This window comes from Maniola hyperantus, chromosome 15 (genome assembly GCF_902806685.2).
Source record: "Maniola hyperantus chromosome 15, iAphHyp1.2, whole genome shotgun sequence".
NCBI classification, from domain to species: domain Eukaryota; kingdom Metazoa; phylum Arthropoda; class Insecta; order Lepidoptera; family Nymphalidae; genus Maniola; species Maniola hyperantus.
In genome coordinates, this window is record NC_048550.1 from 320,463 (window position 1) to 333,828 (window position 13,366).

Sequence of the window (13,366 nt, forward strand, 5' to 3'; positions counted from 1 at the left end):
AGTGTTAGTTAAGTACTTTAACTTTACTTTTAAGTTGTTTTAACGGTGAAAGAAAACATCGTGAGGAAACCGGCATGCCTGTGAGTTCTCCACAGAGGCGTCTCTAGCCCTTGTGGCGCCCGTGTGCAACCAGTACCCTGGCGCCCTCTAGTCTAGTAGGAGCAGGATCAAAATGGACTACTAACAGTTATATTTTCAAACGGAAATTCGGATGCAAATGGTGCAATTTTAAATGATGACGGCGTTGGCCATAACACGAGCACAGGGTCTTTGAGAGCGCCGGCATCGACGCATCTTTGGAGGTGTCGCAATAGAGGGCGCCCGTGTGCGCCGCACACCCTGCACCATAGGTAAAGACGCCTCTGTTCTCCATAATGTTTTCAAAGGTGTGTGATGTCTGCCAATCCTCACTGGGCCAGGCGTGGCGGACTGTGGAATCCTGGCCCCTTAACTAGAAACGCCCGTATCTTAAAAGTAATATTGCCAGGTATATTCTGTCAGGCTGCCTATCTTTATTTTCATTACTAGCTTGTGTAAATAGCAGATCAGTCGGCACGTAGAGATGACCCATCATCGCGTCACACGGTCATTTGTCAGCCTGTCGTGATCCGTCATCTTGTAGAGTTGACTCTCGCTCTTTTGACACTTGAGACAAGTAGAAAGTGATTTATTGACCACTGAGGGATTTGAAAGATCAAACTCCCAATTGTATTGCAGGTATTATAATCGTAGGTTTGGCTAATAATATTTATAAAGACCAAATCAATCTATTTCTAGGTAAACGCGTCCCATGTTAGGTAGGTCACATTAATACTTACCATCAGGTGTGATCGTGGTCAAGCGTATGCCTATCACTACCCCTATAAATGCGAAAGTGTGTTTGGTTGTTGGTTTATTGGATTGTTGGTTTGTCCTTGAATCACGTCTCAACGGAGCAATGGGTCGGCGTGATTTTTTTGCATGGGTATAGTCAAAGACCTGGAGAGTGACATAGGCTACTTTTTATCCCGGAAAATTAAAGAGTTCCCACGGGATTTTCAAAAACCAAACCCACGCGAACGAAGTCGAGGGCATCAGCTACTAATGAATATAAAAACCTCATAGCATTCTTAAAAAAAGCGGTGATAGCCTAGTGGTTATAAGACACGGACTAGAGAGTGGGTTAAAACGTCGGAATGCCAGACTCCGGTCTAGGTTTTGAATCCCAGGCACGTACTTCTAATTTTTCTTGCACGTACATTTAACTTGCGGTGGTAATTTAGGTAGTCAGCAGAGCCTCAATAGCTCAACCGGTATAGGAGTGGACTGAAAACCGAAAGGTCGACGGTTCAAACCCCGCCCGTTGCACTATTGTCGTGCCTACTCCTAGCACAAGCCTGACGCTTAATTGGAGAGGAAAGGGGAATATTAGTCATTTAATATGGCTAATATTCTTTAAAAAAAAAAAAAAAAAAAAACTTGATTTGCGCAAGCGCCGGTGCGCGGTGCGCGGTGCAGTGTTGCAAGCTGCGTGTAAAGTTCTCGCTGCAATCTGTAACATAACACTGACCGCAACCAGAAATCGAACCCATTATAAGTACCTGTCAGTGGACACACTCACTTAAATCAAAGGAATAGGAGTTTAAATTCAAATATTTTGACGCCCTCCGTGGCGCAGTGGTTAGCGCTGTGGTCTTATAAGTGGGAGGTCCCGGATTCGATTCTTGGCACGGGAATTTATAATTAGAAGGCTATGGACTCAGATTAGTTAGCCACTGAAGGCAAAGCTGATTGCTTCCAATATGCAATCATTCGTACATTTTTAAGATTTATTTGCAGAAACAATCTATATATATAAAAGGAAAAGGTGACTGACTGACTGACTGACTGACTGATCTATCAACGCACAGCCCAAACTACTGGACAGATCAGGCTGAAATTTGGCATGCAGATAGCTATTATGACGTAGGCATCCGCTAAGAAAGGATTTTTGAAAATTCAATCCCTAAGGGGGTGAAATAGGGGTTTGAAATTTGTGTAGTCCACGCGGACGAAGTCGCGGGCATAAGCTAGTTTTTTATAAAATTTATGTAATTAAAAAAAAAGAATGAATAAATAAATGAATGAGTGAATGTAGGAATGAATTATTTATTTAACAGAATACATACAATAGGTTGAAATAATGTCTGATGAGCCTTATAGGTACATTGTACGATTGTAACTGGTGTTGGAATATTACCTTAAACTAAAAAAAAAAAAGTCAGAAAGGACAATGAAGTGTGTCCTCAGTCACAATTGTCGAACCGGCTACCCTTGATGCGCAGACGCATTACTCACCCAAAATGTAGGTCACTGAGGTTATAGGTACACTTATAAGTGAACTATCTCGTTTTACTTTGAAGGCAAAGGGCTTATTTATACTCGTACTTAAATCCATGTATTATTTAACTTGAAATAAGTGGTATGACGGTCCCCTCCTATTCGAGAGGTCGGGGGTTCGATCCTCGGCACACACTTCTAACTTTTCAGAGTTATACGAGTGTTTTATTAAATTAAATACCACTTGTTTTAGCGGTGATGGAAAACATCGTAAGGAAACCTGCATGCCTGAGAGTTTTTCATTATGATCTCAAGGTTGTGTGTCTGCCAATCCGCACTTGCCCAGCATGGTGGACTATGGTCAAACCCTTCTCATTAAGAGGAGACCCGCGCCCATTAGTGAGCCGGTGATGACATTGTGTTTTATGGTACCTAAGTACGTAACATTGAGAAACTCTTTTGAACCGGGCAGTGGTAAATTCTTTTGACGATTCAAAAGCACTTGCAAAAGTTCATTTGAATAAAAATCGATTCTATTCCATTCTATTCTAAAAGAAGCTGTCGAACAAAGTCACAAATTTTACAGGAGAAGCATCAAATGGTTTTCACGGTTTGGACACAATTTTTTGGTGTTTTTGGTGGTTTTGCTTGGAAATTAGTTCAAAGTGTTGAAAGTGTTTTGATCAGGACCGTTTTGTACTCCATTATCATCGATGATAAGTCATTTGAAAGTCAAGATTTGAGATAATATATTCAAGTCTAAGCTATGATAGCCTAGTGGTTAGGACGTCCGCCTTCTAATCGGAGGTCGGGGGTTCGATCCCGGGCACGCACCTCTAACTTTTCGGAGTTATGTGCGGTTTATGTAATTAAATGTCACTTGCTTTAACGGTGAAGGAAAACATCGTGAAGAAACCTGCATGCCTGAGAGTTCTCCATAAAGTTCTCAGAGGTGTGTTAAGTCTACCAATCCTCACATGGCCAGCGTGGTAGACTACGGCCAAAAACCCTTTTCACTCTAAGAGGAGACCCGTGTTCTGTAGTGAGCCGGCGATGGGTTTGTCGACATTCCATCTACACGCACGAAACGTTTTGCGTCATCATTCCTCATACGTATGGCTAAGGTTTGGAATACTCTTCGGCGATATGTGTTTCCTACCAATTACAACCCGGGTATCTTTAAAACAAGAGTGAATAGGCATCTTCTAGGTAAACGCGTCCCATGGTCAAGCGTACACCTATAGTGAATTTAAAAAAAAAAAATGGTTTGATCATGATGATGATGATGATTCCAGTCTAGTCCACGATTTTGAGTAACGTTCCTAAAATGTTTGCAATGATAAATGAATACCTAACCATTCGTTCGTTCGTGGCGTAGTACTTTCCATGAATACTTACATCTGCAATTTCTAGCAATTAACTCCGCCATTAGAGGATCAAATACAATGGGCTATTCTGCTGAGCATCCATCATCTGCCAAGATTACGCCCGCGTATATTGATTCATTCAGCTTTTTAAGCTTTTTTAGACACGACAAGTTTTATCAACGGGCTTTCGCGGGTCGCCTCGGCAATCGAAAGCTTAGGTTGAAAATTGAAATCTAGTCTATAAAAAACGTCTTGTAAAATGGCTGACTGATCTTACACAGTCAGCCGCTGGAGTTACAAACTTGAAAATTGGATAGTAAGTAAGTACTTAGGTTCTTTTTATGATGTGAGGTACTCACTTTAGAACGGATTTTTGGGATTCCACCCCTTGATAAGCAAATCGAAGGTACGTCATTTTTCAAGTTTAGTTTTATTATTAAAATTGGTAGGTTGGCTTTCGGTTTCGGTTAAAAATGAAAAAACACAATGTTTTAGAGAAGAGGTTAAAATATGGGTTGAAAGTTTGTATGAAAGTTCGTAATTTGACCATATAATTTTTGACTATTATACATCGTTTCTAAATAACCTACCGACGGATTACAGGATATAAGTAGGACTGATTAATTTCGGTTGTAAGGTTTTTGAAGATTACCTATTCATTACGATTTGATTTGCCACGCAATGTAAGCTCTACAAAACTCTTCACGCGTCAACTTTTGACGCGTATTGTACAGAAGGCTTTATTCGAGAGCTTTCGCAAAAAATATTGTTTAATTAATAATGCAACTTTGATGTTTTATTTTCATTTAACGACTTCGTAAAAAATATGTCGAAGATCTTTTTTGTTCCCACGTAAATTATTTTTATCGATTAACCAAGATTTAAATGATTTATTATGTAACTGAAGATTTGATCTGATTTATAGGGATTGACACCATCAATACTTAAATACCTTACTAGCTTATGCCTGCAACTTCATTCGCGTGGATTTAGGTTTATAAAAATCTCGTGGGAACTCTTTTTCCGGGGAAAAAATAGCCTATATCCTTCACCGGGATGTAAGCTAACTCTGTACCTACCAAGTTTCATCAAAATCGGTTAAATTTTTGGGCCGTGAAAAGCTTGCAGACAGACACACTTTCGTATTTATAATAATAGTGTAGATTGTTTCAATTTGAGTACATGCAAGTTTTATATGAGCATCACTTTCTAGGTTATAGGACCTACCTACTACCCTGCTAACGATCTGAGCTTTATCACTTTCTTTTAAAGCCTAAGTAGATATTAAAAATGTGTTAAGCACTTAGGTAAATAGAGTAGTGGTACCATTAATATGCACTTGCACAAGTGTCGTGCATATGCAACGTACATAATACTAAGTACCTACTTATAGCGATACTATTATTGTCTACTGGTACGACTTGTGTATCGTGCGCACGACGCGCGACGTTTCCCATTAAAGTGCACACGCGCCGACCCATTTTAATTTCAAGGAAGACTTAAATGAATTGAAAGCACATTTGTATGCTTATATTTCTATTCTCTACCTACTTAATTAATATAGCAAAAAGCCTCTTCATACCAAGCTTTACGCCTTCTCTCTATATAGCTGTAAGGTCGCTTTTTCACCAGAGATGTAGAGACGAATATGCGAAACGAGCCATGTGTCTGTACGGGAGCGGTGTGCAGGCTCGACCGTACCAAAGGGGAGATCTCCCACCGAACGGTTGGTTGTGCTCGGTAGCGCCAGCTGGGCCGACGGTTATGTCTTGAAACTTCTATATATAGTCCAATTGCAGAAAACTCCGTTAGTGCGATTACTATCGGCGGTACATTTGTTCGGGACTACGTCATCGATTGAACAGCGCCATCTAGTTTCTATTGTGGTAACCGCCACATGTCAAACCGGACAATTAGCCGATTATGTATTGTATCTTAGTTCAGAAAGAGAAGCACAGGGTGTGAAGCTATCCTGTTCTTCTCAGCCAAAATTTCTCGCGCTTTTATTTTATATTCGTTGGTGCCCGCAACTTGGTCCGCGTGGATTTTGTGGATGAGCTCGATGACTATCATTCAGTGTTGGACACTAACGAATCACTCTGCTCGTTAACTACACCCAGTGGCGTGCAGCTCATAGAGGCATACACGCACTGCTTACCCTCATTGTAATAAATAAATGCTTATTTTTCATTATAACCTGCCGTAAAATAAGTTCATACCTAAATGCATACCCTGGCTTGAACTCCTGTGCACGCCACTGACTACACCCATGCAAAATATCGTAATATTTGATCCGTTGCTTTGTTGACACGTGATTGAAGGACAAACTAACAAGCAAACACTCGAATTTTAGGTATAAATATAAATAAAATATAAAAATATAAATAACTAGAGGATGCCCGCGACTTCGTCCGCATGGATTTAGGTTTTTAAAAATCCCGTGGGAACTCGTTAATTTTCCAGGATAAACAGTAGCCTACGTCCTTCCCCGGGATGTAAGGTAACTCTGTACCAAATTTCATCAAAATCGGTGGAACGGTTGCGCCGTGAAAAGCAAGCAGACAGACAGACAGACAGACACACTTTCGCATTTATAATATTAGTATGGATGTGGGTAGTGAAAGCGATCTACGGTTGTGGAAAGCTTCGCCCAAAATTGCAGGTTGACGAAACCATAGCTTTTCTTCATGCTTTATTCTTTATTTTTGCAAAAATGCAAAGGTTACATCATTACCAATATACGTACTGTAGTGTACACAATATAATAGTATTGACACACGATAATTACTCGCGAAGGAGATTACCTTATATAGGGTGGTCGCGTGACGTCACTGCGCCCACGCACCCTGTATCACCTTGCGCACGCTCACGAGACTCATAAGATCATCGATATTTTCATTGTGATTTATTTAAAGGCCTTTCTTAATTTTAACAAGGTTTTACAAAAAACATAGGTCTGTCAGTTAGTTCAGACAATAGCGAATGCTGGTATTCCAAACCCATTCGAAGACATTGTATGATCGATTGTGATACAGATAATGACGTCATCACCACGTCATGCAGAGAGAAGGATATAGAGTTACCATTTTACTAGAGGGTGTGATGTCCCCAAAACACTCTCCAAAATAATCAATTTTATAATATGTTGGATAGAAACAGGCATTACTTTGCGGAATTTCATGATATACAAGAAAGCTAAAGCTTGATTGGCTATAATCCGTCAAAACATGGCGCGGTGCATATCGCATGCTGCATGTTGTATCATATACAGATTTGTCTGTTTTCACGTTAGTACATGTAAGGTGCATGAGGCCAGGGGAGTACATCTTCCAGGATGAGCCCAATGGGCGTCGTGCAAGAGAGACACCGGCGCGAGTTCCCAGATGGCTGAGGATGGCCACCGAGGGGGGTCATAATGGGCAGAAAACCCATATAACCCGATCTCTCTCTAAAGAGATCGGGACTCGATTACGGTAAAATGACATCTACAGTGTGATAATCGCAAACAGAGGTGCTTGGACTTTGCTGACAATCGCTCACTATGGGCTACAACCTACAATGCATTGTTGCAACAAGAATACCATACATTCAGTGAATCGCAACAACAATAATAGGCTACTTGACAATTTTTTTAAGTTGGTCTTAAATGGTTAATATTTGTCCTATTATATCAAAAAAATTAACACTATATTTTTTTGCGCCCTAAAAACCGTAAAACTTTAATTTAAAAAAATATTTTTCTTAGACAGGTGAAAACACTGTCGGCCATGTTTGGCCGATAGATTATCTGTGCTCTGACGTCATGCATTTGTAAACAACAGTATAACCACAGGGTTATACTGTTGTTTACAAATGCATGACGTCAGAGCACAGATATACTGTTGTTTACAAATGCATGACGTCAGAGCACAGATAATCTATCGGCCAAACATGGCCGACAGTGTTTTCACCTGTCTAAGAAAAATATTTTTTTAAATTAAAGTTTTACGGTTTTTAGGGCGCAAAAAAATATAATGTTAATTTTTTTGATATAATAGGACAAATATTAACCATTTAAGACCAACTTAAAAAAATTGTCAAGTAGCCTATTGCGATTGTAATAGTGATTTATGCAGGTTTCCCAGAATCAACCTACAGATATTTTAAGGCGCAATGCGTCTCAAAATATACATTTCGGATTTTCAAAGAATCAAGTTTTGGGCTCAAAAACTACAAAGTTTATTTATTTTTTTATTATAAAAATTAAAGATATTCTTTAGTGAATTACGAAAGCCAAAACACGATTGGCACAATTTGGCTCGATACATGAAAAACACGAAGTTTCCCCAAAATGCGCATTTTTTAAACGATTGATATACAACCAATTTCAATAAAATTTTGTATTTACGTTCAACGTTTACACTTAGGGACGGTATTATTTTATGGTAACAGAGTGTGCTCGAATTTTAAATGTAAATATTTATAAAAAGCGTGCAACAAATTTGCGCTCGGGCGGCCCAGGCTTTTCCATACATTTAGCCTTTGTGATCCCAGAAGATTTTCCTCCGTCAACAGAATACGGCGCTTTTTGACGCCTGATTGTTCTTCTATCACATTTAACTCAATGGAGACGGGTATGCATTTTGTTGGCCTTGTTCGGTCGCCCCCGGAGTCCGTAGCCGAGGTCTCGAGCTGTATGCAAAATGTATTGACACGTCAGCTGATTGAGGACGGATATGTTCAACATTAATTGGGTGTTCACAGTTAAGTCCTAAACGAGCAAACCAGATTACCGAAAATATATTTCATAATAATTGTATTAGTACCTATTTAAAACAACCGCCCAAGTGCGAGTCAAACTCGCGCACTGAGGATTCCGTACTACAATCTTATTTTATCGACTATTTGCACGATAAATCAAAAACTATGATGCATAAAAATAAATAAAAATCTGTTTTAAAATACACAGGTGAAGCCCTTTCATATGGTATCAAACTTGATATAGCAATCTTACTTTGAGAGTCGAAAATAGACAAATATTGATTTGTTCATGAACACATTTTAATTTTTCACGATGTTCAGATTTTTCTCCTAATGTCTGCTATAAGATCTACCTACCAAATTTCATGATTCTAGGTCAACGGGAAGTACCCTGTAGGTTTCTTACCATATAATTATACAGACGGACAGACAGACAGACAGACAACAAAGTGATCCTATAAGAGTTCCGTTTTTCCTTTTGAGGTACGGAACCCTAAAAACGGCAAATTTTTTATTGAATGAGGTTATTGTGTAAATACTATTTTTAGGGTTCCGTAGTCCGTAACTCAAAAGAAAAGAAGGAACCCTTATAGGATCACTTCGTACTCTGTCTGTCTGTCTGTCTGTACCAAGAGTAAATAGACAACTTACTTCTAAACAGACGCGTCTCATCTTAGGCCACGTCATCACTTCCCATCATGCGTGATCGTGGTCAAGCGTGCGCTTATACTTAGTGAACAAAAAAAGTTTGTAGTGACTACAGGAAAGCAGATTCTACTAAGAAAAATCCGGTAAAAAACTAATTAACTTTACCTGCCAGGTCGCAGAAAAACTTAGAAACGTATGTTAGTATGTTACCTAGAATGTTACTGAATGTAAAAAAAGAAATCACCACATTCAATGGCTGGCTTACCATGACCCCTCAAGATCAAGATAATTAAATCCTAACTTAACCGACTTTATTGACTAACTATTACTTAGTATTCAAATTCAAGTCAACATTTAATTTTATTATTATTCAACAAAGATGATCCTATACTATAGACCTGTACCTCGAGAGTCGAGACACAAGATTTGTGCTGCTTTAGGCACACACAATGAATTTTTGAAAAAATTGAAAACTAGCTGATGTCTGCGACTTCGTCCGCATGGATTTAGGTTTTTAAAAATCTCGTGGGAACTGTTTAATTTTCCGGGATAAAACGTAGCCTATGTCCTTCCCCGGAATGTAAGCCAACTCTATACCAAATTTCATCAAAATCGGTTAAACTGTTGGGCCGTGAAAAGCTAGAAGACAGACAGTCACACTTTCACATTTATAATATTAGTATGGAAGTATGTACTTAGATTAGTATGACTAAAAAAAATTGTATTTCTTGGGAGTCTCCCGACAGTGTGCGTTCTCCTTAATATTCATAAGGACCAACACAAGATAAACGGCGCAAGCGCAGCATGAATCATATAATCATCGACCTCGGACCAATGGCGGCGCCGCCGAGACGTTCGACACATTTATATTTTTAAATACAGTTTTCCTTACATCTACAAAGGTTGTCTTTTAATTAACATCCTCTGACACAGTGGTTGCTGCCTACTTACGCGAAAACGGAAGGTTTCATTTTCGATGGTTATCGCTAGGGTCAGGGAAAAGCATTTTCTAAAAATTGATCGTCGCGTCACCGATATTACAATTTGCCTACTTACTAAAGAATCTAAAGACTATAAAAGAAATTAAAAAGTCAAACTAAGGAGTAAGGACCTACTACGCGTAAGCTATATGATTGTTATAAATTACTAGCTAATGCCCGCGACTTCGTTCGCATGGGTTTAAAGGAGATCGCCCGTGAACGGGCCCTCTTTTGTGGCGTCGTCGTGTCAAAACTTAAAATATTTTTTTTTTAAATATGTTATTTTTTTACGATTATGTTTTATAACGACTTTTTTTCACTCTATTATTGAAAATATACACAATTACAGTTAGAATCGTAAGCATGCATTTATTTTGAAGAAGTATTAATTAAATATAACCTCAATATCACCAATATAAAAAATAAGATTTCTTTATAACCAGGGTGAATAAATAGAAATCGTTTGCAGAATATAAAGAGTTAATTATTTGTCTACAAAATAAAATTAAAACCATGGTGACATAACAATTATATTAGGGGGGGCCCAAAGCTCCTAAGAAAATGGGCAATCTCTTTTGACGAAATTTCTTTACAGAGATAGCTTCAACATCGGCACTTTTTACCCCTTTAAATTAAAAGAGTTCCCAGTGCATTTTTGAAAAAACATATTATAACCACGCGGACCTAGCTGCGGGCGCTGCTAGTTTATATTTCATCATCATCATGATCAACCCATCGCCGGCTCACTACAGAGCACGGGTCTCCTCTCAGAGTGAGAAGGGAGTGAGTTTTTATTTAATTTGAAATAAATAATCAGCGCTGTATGTTCTTGCGCAACAAGGCATACAGCATAATGCAAAGCTGGGACCCTTTTTCGGGTTGTGCCACACATGACAGTTTGTTCCGGCGCTTCTTTTGCTTGAAGCGCGGAATAACCAGCTCTTAGTTATAAGATGTGATGTGTTGCTCTTAGTTATAAGATGGGGCACAGTTTTCTAAATAAACGTCTTTTCTTTCTTTCTTTCTTTCCATTCTATCTGAAAGGACCTTTAGTAGGTACGTACCTACTAGGCCGCTTTCTGAATTTTACAGTAATAAAATTTCAATTTATGAAGGCTTATTACTAAAAGTAAATTAAGTTTTTTATCGAAATTAATATCGCCTCAATTTTTTAAATTAACATTTTTGTGACTTTTATCACTTTAATTACGTTATATTTTAGGCCGATGTAATTGGAGCGAATGTTGACATTCTGTAGATAACTGCACTCCTTACAGTTAGTCATGTTATTAAGTTAGTTAATTTGTTAACAACAGTTAACAAACTTCCAAACTGCAATTTCAAAAACATTAAAAAAGAAAGTAACATCGTAAAACTGTGGTGTAGTAATATGTACTAAATCCATATATCTCATCATCATCATGATCAACCCATCGCCGGCTCACTACAGAGCACGGGTCTCCTCTCAGAGTGAGAAGGGTTTGGCCATAGTCTACCACGCTGGCCATGTGCGGATTGGTAGACTTCACACACCTTTGAGAACATTATGGAGAACTCTCAGGTATGCAGGTTTCCTCACGATGTTTTCCTTCACCGTTCAAGCAAGTGACATTTAATTACTTAAAACGCACATAACTCCGAAAAGTTAAGAGGTGCGTGCCGGGGATCGAACCCCCGACCTCCGATTAGAAGGCGGACGTCCTAACCATTAGGCTATCACAGCTGTTATATATATGCTATATATCTATATATATAAAATTCAAAGTCCTGACTGACTGACTGATTGACTGACTGACTGACATATATATCAACGTACAGCCTAAACCGCTGGTCCTAATGACATGAAATTTGAAGAGTGTATTCTTGAAGCGTGTTGAGATTTTTGAAAATTCAACCCCTAAGGGGTAAAATAGGGGTTTGAAATTTGTGTAGTCCACGCGGACGAAGTCGCGAGCATAAGCTAAAGTACAATAAGCGGTGATAACCTACTGGTTAAGACATCGGCGTCCTAGTCGAAGGGTCCGAGGTTCGATCCCGGGCACGCGCAGCTCTAACTTTTCGGGCTATGTGCGTTTTAAACAATAGAGTATCACTTGCTTTAACGGTGAAGGAAAACATTGTGAGGAAACCTGCATGCCTGAGAGTTCTCCATAATGTTCTCAAAGATAAGAGCTATCTCGCACCACGGAAAATATCCGTTCCTTCTTTTTTTGTAAAACCTGTGAACCATAGAACTATTTAGGCAGCAAAGTTAAAGCTAAGTTTCCACCGGATATTGATAGATTAAAATTCAATTTTGCGGATTTTAAAACGCACCGCAACTCACCGCACTAGCTCGGCGAGCTAGCTCGGCTGAGATCTATAGAGCGCACTTTGACTTTGCTCAGACTTAAGATTGAGTTAAAACGAGACAGCTAAAATGTCTCTTTTAACTCTGTCTTAACTCTAAGTTAAGTCAGAGTGCGCTCTATAGATCTCACCCTAAGAAAGTCTGTGTGATGGTGAAGTTGGAAGTGATAGACTAAGCTAGCTTTCTAAGAGGAGAGCCGTCCTCAGTAGTGAGACGGCAACTGGTTGATGATGATGATGACTATGTGTAGAAGCAGATTGTAGAATCTTTAACTGACATCATAGATTAATTAAATTTACGTACAATGCGTCATGTAAATGTAAAAGAAAACCTTGGCAAGTATTCTCCTATAAGATAGTTAATGTATTCTGTTTCAACTACAAGATGTTATCTGGAAATAGTCTCATCACAGCATCCTTGACAACTCGCATGGACCATGGCCTAGTCGGGTTCTGTAGGTACACGGCTAGAACACTTGCTTATGCTCGCGACTTCGTCCGCGTGGACTATGCAAATTTCAACCCCCTATTTCATGCCCTTAGGGGTTGAATTTTTAAAAATCCTTTATTAGCGGATGCCTACGTGATAATAGCTATCTGCATGTCAAATTTCAGCCCGATACGTCCAGTAGTTTGAGCTGTGCATTGATAGATCAGTCAGTCAGTCAGTCAGTCACCTTGTCCACCACCACCACCTAGCCACGGGCGAACATCCCACCAGTTGAGCAGTTACTAACCTGTACATCCACGATTTTAACTAGGTACTTGAAATTTGAACGTACCATATACCTAGTTAAACAGCAATCGTCTGTCAAAGCATAACATATAGCACCCAGGGCTCTTAACGGTAACATTGTAAATAAAAAAACAATCGTCTCAAATAAATAACACACTTAGGCTAATTGGATATGTATGCGGTTCGAAGTAGGGTCGCCCCTTCACATACATCGATGTTCACATACGATTCTAAAGGATTGAACTTTC